This window comes from Cygnus olor, chromosome 1 (assembly GCF_009769625.2).
Source record: "Cygnus olor isolate bCygOlo1 chromosome 1, bCygOlo1.pri.v2, whole genome shotgun sequence".
In the NCBI taxonomy this organism is placed as follows: domain Eukaryota; kingdom Metazoa; phylum Chordata; class Aves; order Anseriformes; family Anatidae; genus Cygnus; species Cygnus olor.
The window spans coordinates 188,450,171-188,470,117 of NC_049169.1; the positions used below are offsets into that span (position 1 = coordinate 188,450,171).

General features: G+C 41.2%; 1 protein-coding gene across 9 annotated transcripts in view; it reads left to right on the plus strand.

The window, feature by feature from the left end:
* Positions 1-19,947, plus strand: part of ATP8A2 (ATPase phospholipid transporting 8A2) — a 328,555-nt gene that overhangs the window by 195,366 nt on the left and 113,242 nt on the right. The gene's annotated exons all lie outside the window — the stretch shown is intronic.

The window sequence follows — 19,947 nt, forward strand, 5'->3', positions numbered from 1 at the left end:
AAATGTTTTCACTTGGTGCTGCTGAATGTAAAGGGTAAAAATTAAATCATCTCACTATTTCCGTCTTCTCTAGAATGGCAAGTTCACTTGCAGCAAGAAGTCATTTGTGGCCCCTTCTCCAATGTACTGATATCCGCTTTATGTAGTAATATAAAGTTTAAGGTAAATTTCTGTCTTTTTCTTAAGTTGACAACAAGTTGAAGATACTGCATTTATTTCTAGGAAATATCATGTGAGTGGAAGGCATGGGTTAACATGAATTTTGTGTTGAAAGGCCACCTCCTTGGTACACACACGAAATCCTGCCCTCAGAGCCAGGTGATTTTTTAATGTAATCACTCAAACTTCCCTTGGAGCTGCCCCTGAGGAAATCTGCAGTATATGCTACTTCTGCTTGGAAGACAAAACTTAGAGCGAGGTTGTTCACATCATTCTTTTCTGCCTCCATTTCCACCTCTGTCATTCAGGTTTCCTCAACTGATTCATCACTGAGGAGGTGGAAACATCCCATGGGTCAGTAAGGGCGGGAGTAGCAAAGGATCAGCTGCTATCAAATTGTAGCTCTGAACTGGACTCAGGTCATCGTGTTCCTGTGGGTGTTCCCATGGTTCAGCTCTGTGTGAAGAGTGGCATCTCCCTCACCTTTAAAAGAAAAGGTTGACCTTGGCTTGATTCATATTTAAAATTCTTTAAGTCCCTGTCTTTAGCTTCAGCATAGGTGCCTTCTTGCTGCCCTAAGTCAAGTGGATTGAGCTTTAGTAACAATTGCAGAAGTGTTCAGAAATGTCGCTGGCAAATGTCAACAGCCCTAGGTCTGCACTGGAGCAAGGCTTTTATCTAGGTAAAATGGGATGGACTGAGGTAACTGCCAACTTATTACAGTCCATTTTCACCATGAGCAGGTCTTTTCCTTTACTTTCTGCTGAGAGTATTTGCTCAGAGGTCACAAAAACATTTATTTCAGAACAAAACTCTAGCTTGAATAGATGCTGCCTAGTGAGCTAACACCTTTGAGCTCGCCCAGTCTAGAGGTTCGGTGTGGCATTTCTGGGTGCTGTGCAGATTGGTACTCTTCATCGCAGAGTTGGATGGCAGCTTGGGGGCTCACCCCCCTGTTATCTTCCTTTCCTGCTTTTTCTCACAGTTGGTCACACACTGACAACAGCAGTCAGCCATGGCTTTAGGCACCTGTCTGGTTTCAGACGTGGAAGGAGAACTTCAGCATCATAATGATGGCCATTTCTTACTCCTTACAAGTCAAAACAGAAAAGCTGGCAGTATGGTTGGAGTGATCCTAGTTCTGTCTCACTCTTCTCAGCTTGAGGAGCAGCTCCATAAACAGCAAAGCAAAACTCCTTCAGTGATCCACCTCCTGTGGCTCTTCTGCAGTGTGTTCATGCTGGGCGACTGACACGTGCTGAGTGTGTGGACCGGCCTTTGGTTCTACTATTAGTGTTTCTTTTAAATAATTTGTTTTCACAGAATCACAGAATCATCTAGGTTGGAAGAGACCTCCAAGATCACCTAGTCCAACCTCTGGCCTAACACTAACAAGTCCTCCACTAAACCATATCACTAAGCTCAACATCTAAACGTCTTTTAGAGACTTCCAGGGATGGTGACTCAACCACTTCCCTGGGCAGCCGTTGTTAGTTATCCACTGGCTAATGCTTTGAAGCCAAAATGGCTAGAAAGCAACAACAACCAAGTCTTGAAACTTTACCAGTGTGGGCAGTGGTTCTGTAGCTGTATTACTGTTTGTCAGGTGCTTTAATCACACTTTGACCCTTCCTGCTGAGTGTACTGAAACTATGACTTACTCCTAGACTTTGATTATATCTTTATTCTTAATGGTTTTTGCTGTGAAGAGGAATCCCTGACTCCCAAGTGAAGGATGAAGCATGTCACATTACTCACAGGCACTCTTTAGTAGAGACCATCTATATCCATAGTGCATAGGTCTGTGCTCACATTTTTTCTAGGCATCTAGCAAGTCCCCCAAATGATTTTTAGGGTATTTTTTAGGTAAAAATACCTGAAATAACTTGATGACTGTGTTATTATTGTCAGCATCATGATTTTAGCATGATAGTTGGTATGGATGCAGAGAGGTGAGAGGGGGTGTTGGGTGCCACAATTGCTGGCTCATTGTTTGAGGGAACTGAACTTGGCATGGGTTTTTCTTGTACAGTCTATAAAGAGCAATACTTGAAGAAAATTGTGCATGGAAATAGCTCCCTTTTTCTGTCAAGGGAACAAATTACATCTTTCCAAGAGAAAGGATGTCGAGCTTCCCTCTGTGTATGAGGATGACTGAGGACCAACAATCCCTATTGGACTAGGGAGCTGAGATTTTGACAGTTCGGACACAGCCTTTGCACTTTTACCTGGGCAAATTCCCCACGGTCTTGCTCTGGTCATGGCAATTAGGACTGCACGGTGACCTCCTGATGTGTGCTCTGGTTCCCTAAAGGAATCCTGAATGGTGCCTGCTTTGCTCCCCGATGTACTCAGCTCGCTAGACACGTCTCTGTGTGTTATCAAAGCGTGTTTGCTCTGATGTCTGGGAGATGAGCTTCTGTGGATGTGACCCAGCATTCACACAGGGTTAACAGCATATTCTTGGAAGGCAGGGATGCCTTTCAGATAGATGTTTGCCTGTGGAATTCAACAAGGTTTCAGGTTTTTTGTCATTGTTGGGATACAGCTGGCAGTGATGTGCAGCTTTAAGTGTTAGGGTTGAATTTTGTCAGTAATTTGTCAGAAATTACTAAGCCTTTTCACTTCTGGTATTGCTCTTTCACTTTTCAGGTCATATTTTTCAAATGATTACCTGTAAACAACCTCTATAGCAAAGAGTATAAAAACCTAGTGCACCTGAATAAAATGATCTTTTTCTGTAACGTGCTGCAGTGCACAAAGCATTTAACCAATACTGTGCAAAACTGCAGCTGGGGAATGCCTCGAGGAAGACAGGCTGTCACCAGGGTGACACAGGATGTGTTGTGTGTTTATTTTCAGTTAGAATGAGCCTCTTTAGGGCCCAGGGGTCTTATGAGGTGCAGGAAACTTGAGAAGAGACCATTGTCCCGGCTAAACCCTATGGAAATGCATGCGCATCATCTCATTTGTGGTGGTGTCTATCACTTCACTCCTGGTCAGCATCAGGAGGGTCTCTGAGTTTTGGGAGGGTGTTTTCCAGGAGGTCCTGGCTTGTTGTGTAAAGGTTATGAGCACTGTTCAGAACTGGAGCTTATGCATCAGTAGTGTTGATGTACACGGTTTGTTTCCATCTTTCCGATATGAAGGAAAGATGTTCTTGTGCTGTAGTTGACTTTCTCTGAAGTTATTCTTACTGGCCTACCACAGGTGATCTCTTTTTCATGTTATGTGCTTTCTGGTACAGATATGTCTTCCCTGAAATCATCTTGTTCATGTAGCTTCCTCTTTCTCACAACAGTTGTTTATAGGAGTTATGGCATTGCATGGTGCCCCGTGTCATTAAAAAGCACTGAAAATGGAAAAGTGAGCATCTTTGTATTCTCCTGCTGTAACACCGCTGCAGAGTTCAGGTTCTCTTTCTCAGGCTTTGTCCGTTTGGACCTGAATGCAGATTTGGGAACTGCTGGCTGATTGTAGGAGCAATTGTTTAAACAGGCAGTTCATAGGCTTAGAAAGGGAAAAATGTGCACTCCTGCTTAAAGAAAATGAGGAAATCTTTTTAAACTTTCTAAAATACAGGTGAGAATACAGCTAAATTATTCTGTTAGCTTATCAACAAATATAGCAAAATGAATTTTAAATAATTGATAAATCAGTAATCTGATACATACCATGTATGGTTCTCTTTTTCCTTAAATTATGACTTACTGTATGGCTTTCCAGTGGAGATTTGCATGGTGTGTAACACACTATACATACACAGATAGTTTTATTTGAACCTGAATAACCTATATTAAGTTTGATCATGTGTGCTTCTTAAAATGGGTTATGGTAAGTAGTAATCAATCATAATAAATGGCACATGTTGGGAGTCAGTTATAACCCTGCTCGGTGCTCACAGCAGCATTCTGGGTTGCAGTAACTTCCTGCGAGGTCTGTCAGATGGAGCACATGTCCACAGCTGGCTGAATTTAATTGACTGGCTGTTTACTGTTTGGCTCTGTGGTGCCACACGAGCCCTGAGAACCGTCTTTGAATGTATAATGAACAAGACTGAAAAATGAGGTGTCCGGAGTTCTCAGCTATTATCTGTCAGAGCCAGTGATCGGAAGTGCACAAGACCTTTACAGACAAGACTGGGAGGAAAAAGCAGCTTTAAATCACTCCAGGGAGAGCTTCACAAAATGAGAACCCAGAGCAGTACCTCTTTATTTTCAAAGCAGCATATGCAGGCTGAGCTGCATGACTCTCATTAAGTTCGTTTGAGTCATGCAGCTAAAGCCCCATGCAATGTTTTGAAAATGCAGGGAATAAAAGCGGTCTTAAACAGACATCTGGGCTTCTATCCAGTTTTCTGGCGATAACTTCTGATGCATGCCGTTCATAAAGCATCACCCATCGGCTAAATTATTAAACTACAGAACTTTTTGCAGGAGGCTTATAAGTCAGATTTATCAAAAAGTCTGTGTGCACTCTTGGGCAACCAGTGTTGACTGCAAGGCCTTCACTTTTCAAGTGTGTTAACCTTTCCCTCCTGTCCCCTCCTACTTTTCACTTGTCTTTTGACTTCTTGAAGTTCTCACCAGGTACGGGTTTGAAGTCTGTGTTCTGCTTTTAGTTTTGTAAGGAGAAAGTGCCTTCTCTTTGCTGGTTCCTCCGTCTCAGGTGACATTGTATACAATAAGGATGCCAGCATGGGAATAATGCACCTTATCAGAGTTGAAGATCCTTTGGTGGTGGTCAGTTCCCTGTCTTTTGTATATTTATGGTGATGGGAAAGAATTGATGTTAGTAACTCTTTAGAAGCTTAATTTAAAAATTAAATAAGTCTCAATCACAAGGAAATAATCCAATTCACTTCTTTTATAGAAGGCCTTTTTGAACAAGGTTAGGTTTTGTCTTCAAATACCAGCAGCTAAGTTATTTATGGTTAACTGGTTATTTTAAGAATTCCAGAAATGTAAGTAACTAAGCCTTTGCTCAGTTGGAAGTGTGAGAGGAATTATAAAAAGTGAAAAGATGAGCTACCTGCTCTGCTTTTACACAGATGTCTTCTGTGGCTTTCTAACACTGGGATTTAACAATTTGCCTGTAATATCTGTAATTTTGGTGAGCTGATTGCCATGCATTTGCCAGAGCATTGTTCATGCAGAGCAAGCTAAAAAAGAAATACCTCTGCAATGGCTACTGGCAGGTAGGAACACTTTCAGCCATGAGAAATAGATAGCACTATGCTGTTGTGAAATACTTATGGTGATTTGGTGGTGGTTTTTTTTGCTTGTTTTTAACATGGTATAAATTATTTTGCAGCTCAGGATTTGCTTCAAGATGTGTTGTTCATCTTTATAAAAACACTGAAGTTGCTGGCTACTCTTCTCTCAACACAGCACTAGATTCATTGTGCTGGATTAGAAATAACCTTGGAAGGTTTCAGAATTTCCATATCAAGCAAACCAACTCTTCCATGAGCTGTGCGTTATACCGTATGTGAGAGACCTCAACACTGATGTTGAGTGCAATTAAAGCCTGTAACTATGAATGTTCTTTTTCCTCATCTGTTAATTTTTGGAGGAAATTAATACAGCAGTTTTGAGAACATTTTGTTTTAATTATGGCTTAACCTGCAATTTTTTCCCCCAAGAATGGATAAAAGTTGATTTTAGAGTTGAATAATACCCAGACATACATGATATTGTGAACTTGCCGTAGAACTTGCATGTTCTTTGTTTGCCTTGCCCCAGGTGCTTGTTTTCTTCTTCATCATCTTTTGATCATGGGAAACTCAAAGTTCCCAATGCTCAAGCACTGGGAACTATTTCTTCAGAGAAGCACCCTATTTTTAATGAAAAATAACCCAACAGTAGCCTTGGCAACTCCTCACTTTTTAAAATCTCTCTTTGTCAATACTCATTGCATCTTTGATGCTGGGCAGAAGGTAAAAGCTTCTATAGAGTATAGTGACCCGCTTTCTCTTGTGTGGTCTGTTTCTTGGTATCCAACCTTGAAGTCTGGAAACAAGTAAAATGGTTGCACTGTAGTTCCAGGGGCAGGGTGGTGGTTTTAGCTGAAGGTTGAAATAACTTGTGCTCTGTTTCAGCAGCATGAAAAATATTTTGATCCCAAAGAGGGCAAGCTGATTGTAGGGTAATTGAGATGATTAAAATCCAGCTGCTGTAGCTTTTATTTTAGAAAATGTTTCCTAACTTGTCAAATCCTCTTTGCTTCAAGAAGAAAATATTCAGTAGTCTTCAAATAGGACATTGTAGTATCTCAGCAAAAGGAACACGTGTTCGTGACAGAACCTGATACTAACAACACAAAGAGGGTAGAGAACAACTCTTTGGGGATGATTGAAGGTGTCAAGGATCAAACCTTTGAACACCAGCCCCTTGCAATGGACTTACAGGCTTGTGCAGCCCAGGAATTGGCTGTATCACATGTGGGCAGTTCGGAGGGTGGGGCTTTTCCTCTGTGTTATTTTCAGCAGTGACAGTGGAAAAAAAAACCTTGGAATGGCAAGGTGACTGATGCAAGTAACCACTTGCTATCTTCAATTTATCTGAAGAGCCAGCACTGTGGCAGTGAAAAATGGATTGTATAGAGTTTCTGGGGATTAGTATATATTAAGAAAGACTAAAAGAAAAGCTTAGGGTTAAAATGCATTCACTTATTAAATAATTCACCTGAAAAAAATCCTGGGTTACTAAGGGTAGAAGAGCCTACATATAAATTCTGGACATAATTCCATAGTAGTAGTTGGACATGGCAGTACGTGGTGATAAATTCTCTGCTGTTAGAATTGAGCAGCTGAGACAGATCCCACTGTAAAGTGGTTTAAGGTTTCTTCTAGTGTTTGAGTAGTACAAGTGAAATAATAAGCTTTTTCCCCACCTCTCAACCTTCAGTGGTGAAATCCCCAAGCAGTGAAGCAAAGGCTATTTCTGACATCCTCTCTCTCCTCATGCAGTCATCCAAACTATAAACAAATGTTCGCTTGCCTGCCATACGAGCTCGCCTGCACAAGGAAGTTACAGTGGTTTAACTGTGATGCGATTGTAAATCCCCTTAAATTGGTTCCAAATGTTCTGTGAGCACTCTAAGCCTGATTTAAACTGAAATGGTAGTCCAGATAGCTTGTTCTGCAGACTTAAAACCTGCATTTTAAATTAACTTGGTTGATTGTTGTGCCACAGGATGGAAGACATGCTCTAAAATGAAACATTAAATCAGTGTCTGTTGTGATATCTGATTTGGAGCTGAAATGATTCTTCCCAAGAAAGTGCTCCTGTGCGATTGGAGGCCGGGAGAGGCACATGCAGTAAAAGAAGTGTTTCCTTTGTTTAATGCCAGATGGGTCTCCAGTGTCTTTTGGAGGACCAATAAATATGCTGTGTTTTCAGTCCTTGCAGAGAACTGAACGTCAGGCTTATAGATGCGGGCTGGCTGTGTCTGTCCTGCTGTTAGCACCCCAAGGAGCAGCAAGCTGACTGTCCTGTGGGCCTTTGTGCTTGGTCTGAGAAGACGAGGTATGGTTTTGTTGGTTTGTTGTTTGAACTTGGAAGTGCCACAAAGAATTAAGTCAGTGTCTATAGCATTAGTGACAGCCTGTGTCATGGATATAGGGCAAGATGTAAGGATATTTCAGGGTACAAAGCCTGCCAAGATAGCTTGAAGGGTTGCATGGGATGAGGGTACCAAATTTCAGACTAGCTGTGGGCCATGTGCAGTGAAAAGCATTTTCGTAGCTTAAATGCTTTTGCCATGGGAGAAATCTTTCTGATGCCTAGAGTAAAAGGCTTTCTCTCTTATCTCATGCATTCTTTAGAAAAAGTGTCTTTTTCCATCCTTGCCTGAAAACATTTGTGGGGGATCTGGGGTGTCACTCTGCCCTGCCTTCCAGATAGAGCCAGTAAAAATCTTCTGTGAGCAAGGTGTTCAGTATTGCGATTTAACCAGCTGGCAGAGCTGTTGCAATTTGAGGAGAGGCATTTCTTCAACCTGACTGACTCATTGGGATCTTGTTCATAATGTTCCTTCTCCTCGCTAGTCATATAGGTCCTAAAAAATTAACCAAGCTTCAACTCTAAAGGTTGTCAACTGCTGCATTAGCTTTCCACCTCATGTAAAGGCTGACTTGAACTTTGGTGTTTTGACCTTACTGCTTGTGAAAGGATGTTGCATTGCGTGATGTTTATAAGGGCTTAAGAGGAAACAGGAAAAGCACCAAGAAGTAGAGCTGTTGTAGGTTACTACACAGGCAAGGTGCAGGAGAGCTGAGACATGCACAGAGCTGGATATTTGCAAATTCTGGGTGAGTACCTGGAAACTACCTAATTTGTACTCTTCCCTAGGAATTGACATGCACTTACTGATAAAGATAGGTAGCTAGGTTGGATGACCCATTGGCCTGAGCGGGTTTGACTGTCCTGATGTGCAGAGTTAGGACCTGTAGCTCTTCTCTCTGAAGGCTGCATCCTTGCCCATGGAAGGAGGGGTTGGAACCAGATGATCCTTAAGGTCCCTTCCAACCTGAGCCATGCTATGTTTCTGTGATAATTGAGGTGCTCATTCAGGGAGCCAAGCACTTTCTCTTATAAACAAGATCTTAGTGAGGTCTGCTCCATGCTTCCCAGGAGAAAAGGAATGATAATGCAGATGAATCCCCACACAGCTGACTACTCCTCTTATTTCCTTACATATTAATGGCTGGTTACCTTCAATTTACACAATGTGCAAAGATGTGTGCTGTTCCTGTCTAGAAATGAGGGGTGACTGTGTTAGGAAAAAAACAATAACTACGATCTACTTACATTTTCAAATTTTCTTAGAGAAGAATGATGTTTGGAGCCTCTGCTATCCTCTGAAGAGCCCATTGTTTCAAGAATTCATTAAGAGGGAGTAAATATGCATCTCATCTGCTTATAATTCATTTGGCTTGCAACTGGGCAGCATGTATCGCCACTTGCACTCCTGAGGTGTGTTTCATAAGAGTCTAGTTCTGAAGTCCAAGTGGAGTTGGAGGACTGGAAGGTACTTGCACAGCAGATGGAATTGTGCTGTTCTGTGCAGGTTAATGAATCACAGTATGGATGCTTTCTGTACCTCTTTCCCTGCTGCCTCTTGTCTGCTGCATTAAAAGCCAGCAATATTCCTGTCCTCTACAGTTGATTGTAGCAATGCCACTCAGGATGTGAATTGTTTTTGTCCTATCTTTGGGGTAATAGTATTTTCACAGTTTATATGTATCTGCCAAATTTTCAAGAAAGCTTGTCTGTGATTTCTTTTTCTTTATAACTTTTTTTTGTATTGCTTAAAAAGTGACAAATGCATTTTCATTCTCAGAGTTACTACTTAGGTTTGAGCTTAGGCAATGCCATCATTGGTAGACCTTATTCCTGTGTCCTGCTAGGTGCCATCTCAGATTTTCTTTGAGCGTAACCACTCCGTCTCAGTGTGTTTTTGTGGAACTTGGTTAAAAGGTACACAAAAAATCAGCGGACATCCTGACCCACGTTCAGAGGCAGTTTGCTGGTGGTTATTTGTGGTGAAATCTTTTCCCAGCAGGCAGATGGTGGTATGTAAGTTTGTAAATAAGTTTTTAACCAGAGCAAACTAAAACACTCTGAAACTAACGGTTGGTTTGTAGCAAACATTGCCAGTCTGCCATAAAGTCTATTTTTTGGAGAGTTGTTCACAAAGAGAAGCTCTCTGCTGGTTGCTTGGCATATTGGATCGTAGCATACCATGCTGTCCCAAAGCCACATACTGAAATCTTTTAGATTTGGACCGGGCTCCAGAAACACGTGAATGCATTTCTCCTGTGTATGAACTTGTAGGTTTTAATCACCTAAGATCTTGGTTTTAGCTTCTTTCATTTTCTTTGTATGCAGTTCTGTCAGAAGATATAGCACACGATTTAAAAGCACAGTAAGAATTTCTTCATATGTGTAGCAGTGAGAGAAATGTAACCTCTTTTGAAAACAAGTTCAAACATTATTTCTGTATAGTGAGAAGTACATCCATAAGTAATTTGCCCGTGAAATGATTGCGCGTGTTTCATGTGCTGCTTATTTTGGCAAAATATACATGTAGGATCTAAGGCTTTTAGCCTTAGCCAGCACATAAAGAAGTAAATTTAGTCTTAATTTACCAATGTTGCATATATTTTTTGACATGAGAGATGTGGCAAGGAGAGTAGCAGAGGTGCCTTTTGTTACTGGGTCTTGGAGACTTTAGGGAAGAGGTAGCATGTTCGAAAATAAAATGGTAAATCCTATCTATTTTAGGTTGTCCTACTGACTAAGAAAATGGTTGTATTAATAAAAATAGCATAAATGTGAGATGATAGGTACTGGGGAGCTTTTCAGACTAGGGTGTCCTCGTAGTTTGGGGTTAGAAGGTAGTCTCTGTGCGACAATGTTAGTAGAGCTGTAGGTAATGAAAAACATGGGCTGCTCACGGGATTACCCCTGCACAAGTTTGCTGTTGTCAGTATGACAGAAGATGAGCTGCAGTTTGTGTAGTGCTCTGGCTTTTCTGTTGCTAATTTTTCTGTTTTCCTTGGGTTCTAAGCTGTCAGAAGACTTCATATAAATGTCTTGGAAAAAGCAGCTTAATTTGAGGGCTTACAGAGCCTGAATTTTATTTCATAGGGAGAAAGGGGGGAAGTGTAGACTTGCAAGGGGAAATTGGCGGTTCATGTAGCTGTAATAGCGAATCCTGAGGGGCCTGTGGTTCCAGACCTAAAATGACCTTGCTACAGAATAGCTCCTATACACTTAATTCAGCAGCTCTGCAGAAGGATTCCTTTGTGATGACAAGAAAAGAAAGATCTGTGAACCTAAGTGTAACATAAGGGACTTCTGCAAATAAAAGTAAGAAGGGAAGGGATTGAAGTGAAGTGTCCTGTAAAATGGGAGCTGAAGAGTGACAGTTAAGGTCTCAGTCACCATCAGCTTTATTCAGTCACTTGATTGAAGGAGTACTGGAAATGCATTTGGTCCTTGGAAATCTTAAAATCATTTTGGTTACTGTAAGTCATTGCCTCGGTTCATATCGAAGACAGAAGAGTAGACAATGGTATTGTTGCATGAAATGAATATTGATCTACCTATCACTTTTTGGCCTAGTGTCCTTTGCACTATATGCAGATGTAAGTGAATGTACTTGTACATGCATTGGGAAATTCTGAGCTTTATTAAGGTACGCGTAGGCTGAAAGGAAACTGCCAACTCCCCGATCCTACAGGAAGAGGCAAACTTACCCAGTAACAGGGAACTAAATCCATCATCTGTTCCAGAATCTTGCTAGACAGGACACAGGAATACAAGAACAATATAAGACCATAAAACAGACTTTTGCAAGACAGAATATGAGACTCTAAACGGTCTCATAGAACTCAGCAAAGAGAAGAAAGCACATAAGAGGAGAAATTAAAATCATCAGTCTTAGTATATTCTTTTGTTTTGCTCAGGTCATTACTGTTACTGGATTTGGTCTGGTATTGGTGCTGTCTTCACAATCTTGAGGTACTGTATTGATGGTGTTGTTGCACAAACACCCTACTGCAGTAAAAGCATCAGTTATCAGTAAATTGTCCATTGTTTACAATGCCTGTCATCTGGACCTAGGATTAAGTAGTACCATTTTCTTATTTACAGTATTCTGTGCAGTTCTTTCTCGACTTTAACATCCTGCTAACCTCTGGCTAACCTAAGCAGTTAGTGCTCCCAGATTCAAAGCTGTTCTTATTGCATGTCCCTGTGCTCTTGCAGTGCCATCAGAGCTACTACACGAGTGAGCAATTGCTCTGGCTTGTTTCGTTGAGTTAACTGGATGTGAGAAATGGATACTGCGAGTTCAGAAGAACAGGTTGCTCGTTAGTCACCTCAGGGCTTGTATATATATATATATGCGTGTGTGTGAGAGGGAAAATGTGTGCTAGGTGAAGGCCAGCTCCAGCCTGAATGGAGTAAGGACCATTCCACCAGTGCCTGAGATACAGCTCCACCTGGGTATTGTGTCCTGATGTGCATATTTAGATCGTTGTTTCATTATTATTATTTTTTGACATGTCCTCTTTTCCCTTCTCAAACACATTTTTTTTCTTTTTTTTTTTTTTTGAGATTTCTGGTGCCACAGTCGTGTTGAAGCTTCTGGTCTTTGGATGTTCTTGTTGCTGTATGGGATGTCCTGAAATGTTTTGTTGTGTACAGCTCTGGGAAGATTTGCTTTGTTCAGGCTGCAGTGAGCCTCTCGTGCACAGCCCAGGGGTGAAGAACGTTGGTGTTTTTAGCCTCACTTTTGACATGTGGCATTATCAGGCTTCACTCACGGAGCGGTGTGCTTGTTGACATTCCTTCTGTTTGTACTTTGAGTACAAGAGTTGCTGGCCTGCTTATCTTCTCTATAGCAGTTACTGTCTTTTCCTTCCTTTTCATTGCCTTCACTAGGTACAGTTCCCTGCTTTTCTGTTTGAAACACTGCTTTTCTTGCTCTCTGAAGTGATTTTTGTTACTGTATTCGAAGTGCTTAGCAAAACTTCAGGTGTGTAAGTTGCATGAAGCCATTGTTGTTTCTTCAACTATCACTACAAATAGTTAAACTTGTATTTATCATCCATTTATTTCAGCACTAGAGAACAAATTAAGAGTAGGAAACAGAAAGCACTTCTATTGCTTTATCGTTGGTTAAAGATCCCACTTAGCTTCAGAAAAGCCAGCGGGTCATTTAAAACCATGTAATAGCACGTCCTTATCTTTTTATGCAAGATGTGGGTCAATTACACAGCTGCGAAAGTTGTATCAGGACCAGTCTGGAGTGATTACATGCTGAGGAGATACAGGAAATTTTCATTAATACGTGCCAAGCTATTAATAGTGATCTTGTACTTCTCGGTTCCACGGTGATGTGTGAGGAGTCAAGGGTAGTTAAAGAAGTTGATTAGGCAAATCCAGGAGGTGGGAGAAAAAAGAGAGAATCTTACATTAGTGAATTGGCTCTGACTGCAGTTGCTGCTGCTGTGTGCAAGGTGTATCCTGGTACAAAAAGGACAGGGATCTTCTGGAAAGAGTCCAGCGGAGGGCCATGAAGATGATACGGGGCCTGGAGCATCTTCCCTCTGAGGAAAGGCTGAGAGACCTGGGTCTGTTCAGTCTTGAGAAGACTGAGAGGGGATCTTATCAATGTTCACAAATGTCTTAAGTGTGGGAGACAGGGATTTGGCCAACCTCTTTTCAGTGGTTTGTGGGGACAGGACAAGGGGCAATGGCCACAAGATAGAGCACAGGAAGTTCCGCACCAACATGCGAAAGAACTTCTTCATGGTGAGGGTGACGGAGCACTGGAACAGGCTGCCCAGGGAGGTTGTGGAGTCTCCTTCTCTGGAGATATTCAAGGCCTGTCTGGACGCCTACCTGGGCAGCCTGTTCTAAGGAATGTGCTTTGGCAGGGGGGTTGGACCCGATGATCTTTCGAGGTCCCTTCCAACCCCTACAATTCTGTGATTCTGTGATCTTCGTGTTAGCAAACCTTTCCTTATGGCTGCTGTTTTTATTCAGAAAGGAGTGTTATGAGTAGTGCTTATCCTGTAAAGGAGGACAATGGTACTGGGAGACCACAGCATGAGCTCCCATCACTCGGCAGCAGACCGTGGCCTGCTGTGATGTTTCCAGCTTGCTGACTGAGCTGCCGAGCCCCCAGCAGAGACGAGAGCAGGATGCAGCGAGCCACTGCTGCCTTTTTTCCTTTTCAGCTGCTATAGTCAGGCAGGAGAAGGGCACAGGACTGGCTTTGTGGAATAATAATGAGTGGCTTCCCAGCATCATCAGTCTTGAGGGTCTTGCTCTGACTGTGGCTTCAACCTCCTTGTCCATGCAGGAGTGCTCAGGCACTGATGGGGCTCGACTGAACTGGCCTGGGCAGCGTTGTTTTCTCATCTGATTGTTAAAAAGTCAACGTGGGAGTCCTGTCACCTCTAGGATGTCACGTCTGTATGTGAAAAATACATTCAGAATAGAGACAGCTCTATTTGTAAAAGTGAAATGTTATGAGGAGCTGCTACATTTAACCACATCTTATGGCAAGTACAGAAAACCTTTGATACCACAGGCCATTTCTAATTGCGTTATCCTAGGTTTGCCTCAGCAGTAATTAGTGCTGGAAAAATGTGAAATCCCTAGAAAACTTCATGCTAAGAGGTGGGAAAATATCCTGCCCTCTCTATACTCCATTCCATCAGGCTAAAAAAAAAAAAAAAAGATTAGAACAAAATCTAGCTGATAGCTGTAATGGGCTGCCTCTTCATTTAGCCAGTGATGTGAATATTAAATGCCTAATTTGGCATAGTGATTACATGTCCACATAACTTAAGGAACACACACAACACACAAAACGCAATGAAAAACCCACCTCACTGTGACAAAATGGAGGTTTGCATGGTCTGCTATGTTTAGCTGTTTTTTAACCATAGTAATCCATATATCAGGGCCAAACATTGCTGGAAGAGCCAATCTTCTCATGTCTTAATGTCTCGTTCCTCTGGTAGGTACTGTGTAGTCATCTGCTAATGTGTTTCTTGAAGCAAGAAACAAGACTGTTACCTAATGGTGACCATTGAGAAGAAATACCTGGAGAGGTTTGCTAATTTTTATTTAATCTTCAAATCTGAAGAATTACTCTGAGCAGCTGGAAGATGCTTTTCATGGCCCTCTGCCTTCTGTTCTGCCCTGTGCTCACCTCTCCTGCTGAATGTTAGGCGTGCTTTTTGAGGGAGGACTGACACTTGGTCAGTCGGTAAAGTGAAACATGGAACCAATATATATGAGGAAGAAAAACAAATTCTCTGCATATGCTTCTTGGACAAGCAGGGAAAGATCAAGCTCAAAAAACTGTGCTCTTTATTATGCTAAAGTAAAAAAAAAAAAAAGTATTTGTAGTCAGCAGTAGAAGAAATAACAGCTGTTCAGGCTTATTTAATAAATTAGTGTTTAAAATCAGGAAATCTCTGTTGTATTGGTTGCTTTGATATCAGTTTATCTGACCAAGCTTTTCAGTAAATGCCTAACTTTTTTTCTGTCATTTTTTTCTTTTTTTCTGTCATTTTTTTCTTTTTTTAATGAGAGCATTTTAATGAGCAGCATGCAACTTTTAAAATAATTGTTAACATTGGCAGGGAAGATGGGAGATGATTTTCAAGGTAAAGGTGCACTTGTTTGGGCTGCACAGGCCCAGAGAAAATGCTTTTCAGTTGAAAAATATAGGTCTGTTTTTCCACATACAGTTAATGGGGGGAAATATTCCTTGGCAGACCAAGTCTCGGGCAGACATGCCTACTCTGTCAAATCTTATTAATAAGGCTCTCTACCTATATTATGAAATTGGTGCTGTACCTTCTCTAATGAAGGGATTATTTTAAGGCCATGTGCATTTGAGCAGGAATAAGAGCCTTGCATTGAGAGAGACATCTGTAATGAGAGGTTTTTAATCAGGATACATTATTAATGAACTGCACAGGAGATGCACAAACCTTTATTAGGCAAACTGTAAACGAGCCTATTTGGTAAGAACACACAAAATGTGTGTGTGTGCTACGAGAGGATATTTTGAAAATCTTAACTCATTTCTGAATAGTAAAGGCATCCAGTCCAGCTATAATTGGTGCCTGTGGCAATTGTTGATACCCTGCCTACATTAGCTTTCTGTGCCCTTTAGCGGAATTGGGAAAACATTTCTAGCACTCGTTAAGCTATCTATTATCAAGACATCATAAATATACACGTTTAGAATAGATGATTTTCTATCCCAGTGCCTTAGAGCAGTTAAATAAATTAGTTCCTACTATTTCAAGCATTAATGTTGCGGTAATTATGCATGAAGCAATAATGCAATTAAAATTGCCTTCCAACTTGCTCAAGTGGGAATATTTTCTGAAAATAATACTTGATTTTTTTCTCAAAATACACTCTAGAGCAGGTGGATGGCCTTTGTGGCTCAAAATAATGGCAGTGCGAGACTGTTTTACCTCAAGATCCTCAGTTTGCCTGCAGCTCAAGTCAATATTAACCAAGTATTACCATCTGTTGGCTTTTGTTGACCTCTGGAAGGAGGTGGCAGTCTGATTTATTTTTTTTCTACTCTTTTTTTTTTTTTTCCTTCTCTAGTGGCAAAATGCCCACATCACAGCTGGCATAGAGTGCTGCAGCAGTGGGGGTTCATATTTAAAGAATGCAGGCACACTTCAAGGCAGGAAATGTGGGCTGTTTTTCAGTTTGCAACATGTTCCACTTTCTTTGTGTACAATACCTACTGGTTTCAGATCTTTGCAATATCAGCTATAATGAAGTGCAGTAATATATCAGCCCAGCTTTCAGCTTTAGGTCTGAATTTCTTTACATTTAAATTGGACCTCTTGTTCCTTGGGAGAAAAATATGTATTTTGTAGCTGAGTTACAAATAAGCTTTTCCAGCTTTTTGGCAGTCAGGTAATAGTTCAAGTGAACAAGTTTCTTTTTTCCAGCCAGAAAAGCAGTTTAATGACTTTGGGTCCATTTGTTCATAGCAGTGCTGTAGTTGAGAGTTGAGCCCTGCAAACCCCTGGAGCTTGGCAAGCCAGGCAGACTTGGCAAATCCTCCTACCAGCTTACCAAGTCTGAGTCAAGCATGGGTTCTTGCAACTTCAAATATATTTGGTATGTTTTGTTAACAGGAATATTGAGGTGGAGTGTTTTTTTTTTCTTTGCTGACCTTAAAGAATACCATGCTCTCTTTACAAACAGCTGCTGCTGAAAATGTGCATGACAGTTTATGGCTTGTGTTAAATGCCAAATAAATGTGTATTTTATGCAGAGTATATAACTTGTTGTTCTTGACATTAAGATATTAAGGAATCGCATGACATTCTTTCTGTCAATTGGCATTTCATAATGTGAATCTCTGGAAAAGATGAGCATCACTTATTTTAGTGCAACGTAACCACAACAGCTATTGCCCTGTGTTGAGAGCATGGTGCAGGCTGACTGGTGGGACCATTTGGAATGTGCTCCTTTCTGATTTCCACCTGTGTGAATCACGCCAAAAGGAAAACTAGTTCAAGTTCGGATTTTGAATCAGTGCAACATTTAAGTTAGCTCTTAGCCACCTAAATCGTAGCAGCTTTGAAATAAGGGCAGTGCATTTCTTCAGACAATTCCCTCAAGATTAGAAGAGACTTCAGAATGCTAAAGACTGTGATGCTTAAATACTTAACCGCAGTCAGGCACATCCATCTCACTATTCTCCTGTAGTGATGGAATTGATCTCAAGGGGTTTTTAGCAAGGTCTTAAATGATTTCTGCACCACCCAGTTTGGTGGGGTAGCTACTTTGTTGATTAGAAAGAATGGGATTGTTGAGAGGGTGTTTGATGTAATTGTGTATTCACTTCATTACTGCTAATATTTTTGTGGGAAATGTGAGTCAAAGATACTAGCTTTGCCTGATTTGGGTCGTCTTTCCTAGTCATGGGTCAGCTACAGAAAGTCTGACTGCTTTGTTTTACGCTCCTGATGGAAAATCAAGAAAGTCTATTGCTGGTGACTAGTTGTGGGGGGCTATGGCTTCAGGCAGGTTTCTGAAGTAGCTTGAGCCGGTGTTATTAAAGGCCTCGATGTTTGCCACCAAACCATTGAAGTTTTGTTTTGCGCAGTGGGATCTAGAAAACCAAGCACAGCACAGGCGAAGGCTGCCAGCTAGGCAGACAGGCTTCTGATTTGTGAGCTGTTTGTTTTTTGGGATTGGTGCACTTAGAGTCGCAATTAAGTGCAAGAAGCCTGGAGATGATAAATGCCTAGATCGTAATTGCTAAATATCTGGGAGTATGCCTCTTTGAAGCTCGTTTTCTTCCCAGGAGAAGCTGTCCTTAAGTTCCTTACTGTAGTGCCCCAAATGAATTGTGGTTTCGTTTTGGGACCCTAATGTCATCACTTTGTGCCCAAGATCTTTCATAGCTTTCATTTAAAGAGCTGAGCTATACAGTTGGTTGAAACTCTCCAGGTCTGAGTGAGACTGGGCAGCATGCTACTTGGGCCTGATAATGGGGTTCGGAGAGTGAGATTTGGAGACTGTGACCACTGCAAGTGCTGATGGTGGAAGTAGAACTGATGGAAAAGAGTTTAGGTATAGAATATGGTTTCCTTCTGCCCTTTTCTCTGGCCCAAACCGGAGGCATGAACGCTTAACCTTATTTAATTTAAAGTCATGCATGATTGACAATGTGAATGAAAGAGGAACTTGTTTTTTTAGGAAATGGCTACATTTTTTATAGTTTATACAAGGTTGATGAATTTCAACTAACTGGAAATGGAATGGGCCTGCCGGCCCTTAAGGGTCACAAGGGCACTTGCAAACTACAAGCTGCAAGAAGGGCAGCAGGTACAGAAAAGTTCAAACTTGAGAATGAGGTAGGGTGAAGGCAATAGGAATTCCCTGCTAGAAAGAACAGCTGAAAATTGAGGGGAGAGGGTAGAATTGTAGGAGTTAAGTCTGGCCTATGGTGGAAGACACATCGATAAGAGCAAATAAGCTGAGATGAGTCATTATTGACTTTCACTGAAGAGTGATAGTGCATTAGAGTGATTAATTTTAAATGAACATGTTGATATAATATATAAGAAATGCTGAAGAGAGTCAGAATAAAGGTTCGACTAACCTGGTGTCTGATCTACTGTGAACAGTGGTAGTTTCCTGGCATACTCATCTGTTCTCTAGCTTTCCTTCCATGATTTAAAAAAACAAAACAACAACAAAAAAAACATCACAGCATCATCTGGCAGGTAGTTCCATCTGTTAACCACATGTTGTGTGAAAACATTTCAGCTTTTCTTTTTTTGTGTAACCTGCTAGTGTAATTTCTTGCTGCAGTGCCTATTTGAATAGTTATTCATTATCCTTGTCAATCTTGTAAATATTTCAGTCTTCCCCTAGTTTTTTTCTGTCCCATGCTGAAGAGTCCCAGTCTACTTAGATACCATATCCATGAAAACAGTTGCAGGTCTTGATGCAGTTGTCTTATCTTGTCTTGCCCTCTTTCAGGTGAGAGCAGAGAAAAGACCAAATGCTGTACAGTTAACTAATTGCTGCCTGAGGTATTTTGCTGGGGCAGACACTAATATTGTGCAAATTACAAATGAGTCAGAAAACAAATGATGCTGGCAGGAGAGTGCTGCTATACATGACTGATAGAATGGTGTTGGGGAAGATCCATCCATGGACTCTCAGGCAGTGGAAAAGGGTATAGCCATGGGCATCATTTGACTCTTAGCAGTACTTACTGTGTCCAATGCTATGTCAAATTAAAAAGTACATGTAAGACAAAATATGTTAAAAGTGGGGAAGAGGGGGGTGTTCCCCCACACCGTGTTGAACTAGAATTTTAAATTAAGTGTCTTGGTGCACCATGGAGCCCAAATGTAGAAGTGGACTTTGAAAGAGACTGTAGTCGCAAAAATTCACAGTACTCCTTTGGCAGATATTAAGTGCAGTGATTCAGATGCACTGGAAGAAATTAATTCTTTCCCTTATTCTTTCCTAAGCCTCTTTCAGTGCCCACTGACTGAGAAGGAAACTTTGTTCCAACTAGTAAACCAGTTCTTATTTCAAAAAGCTGCTTAAACAAAATAAAAGACGGAGGATGAAGGAAGTAGGTCCAATGAAATTCTGGAAAGAGAGTTTACTTACTCAGTGCTTCTTACAGCGGTTAAGGATTGCTGCATTACAGCCATCTCAGTTGGAAGGAAAGTCAGTGGCCACT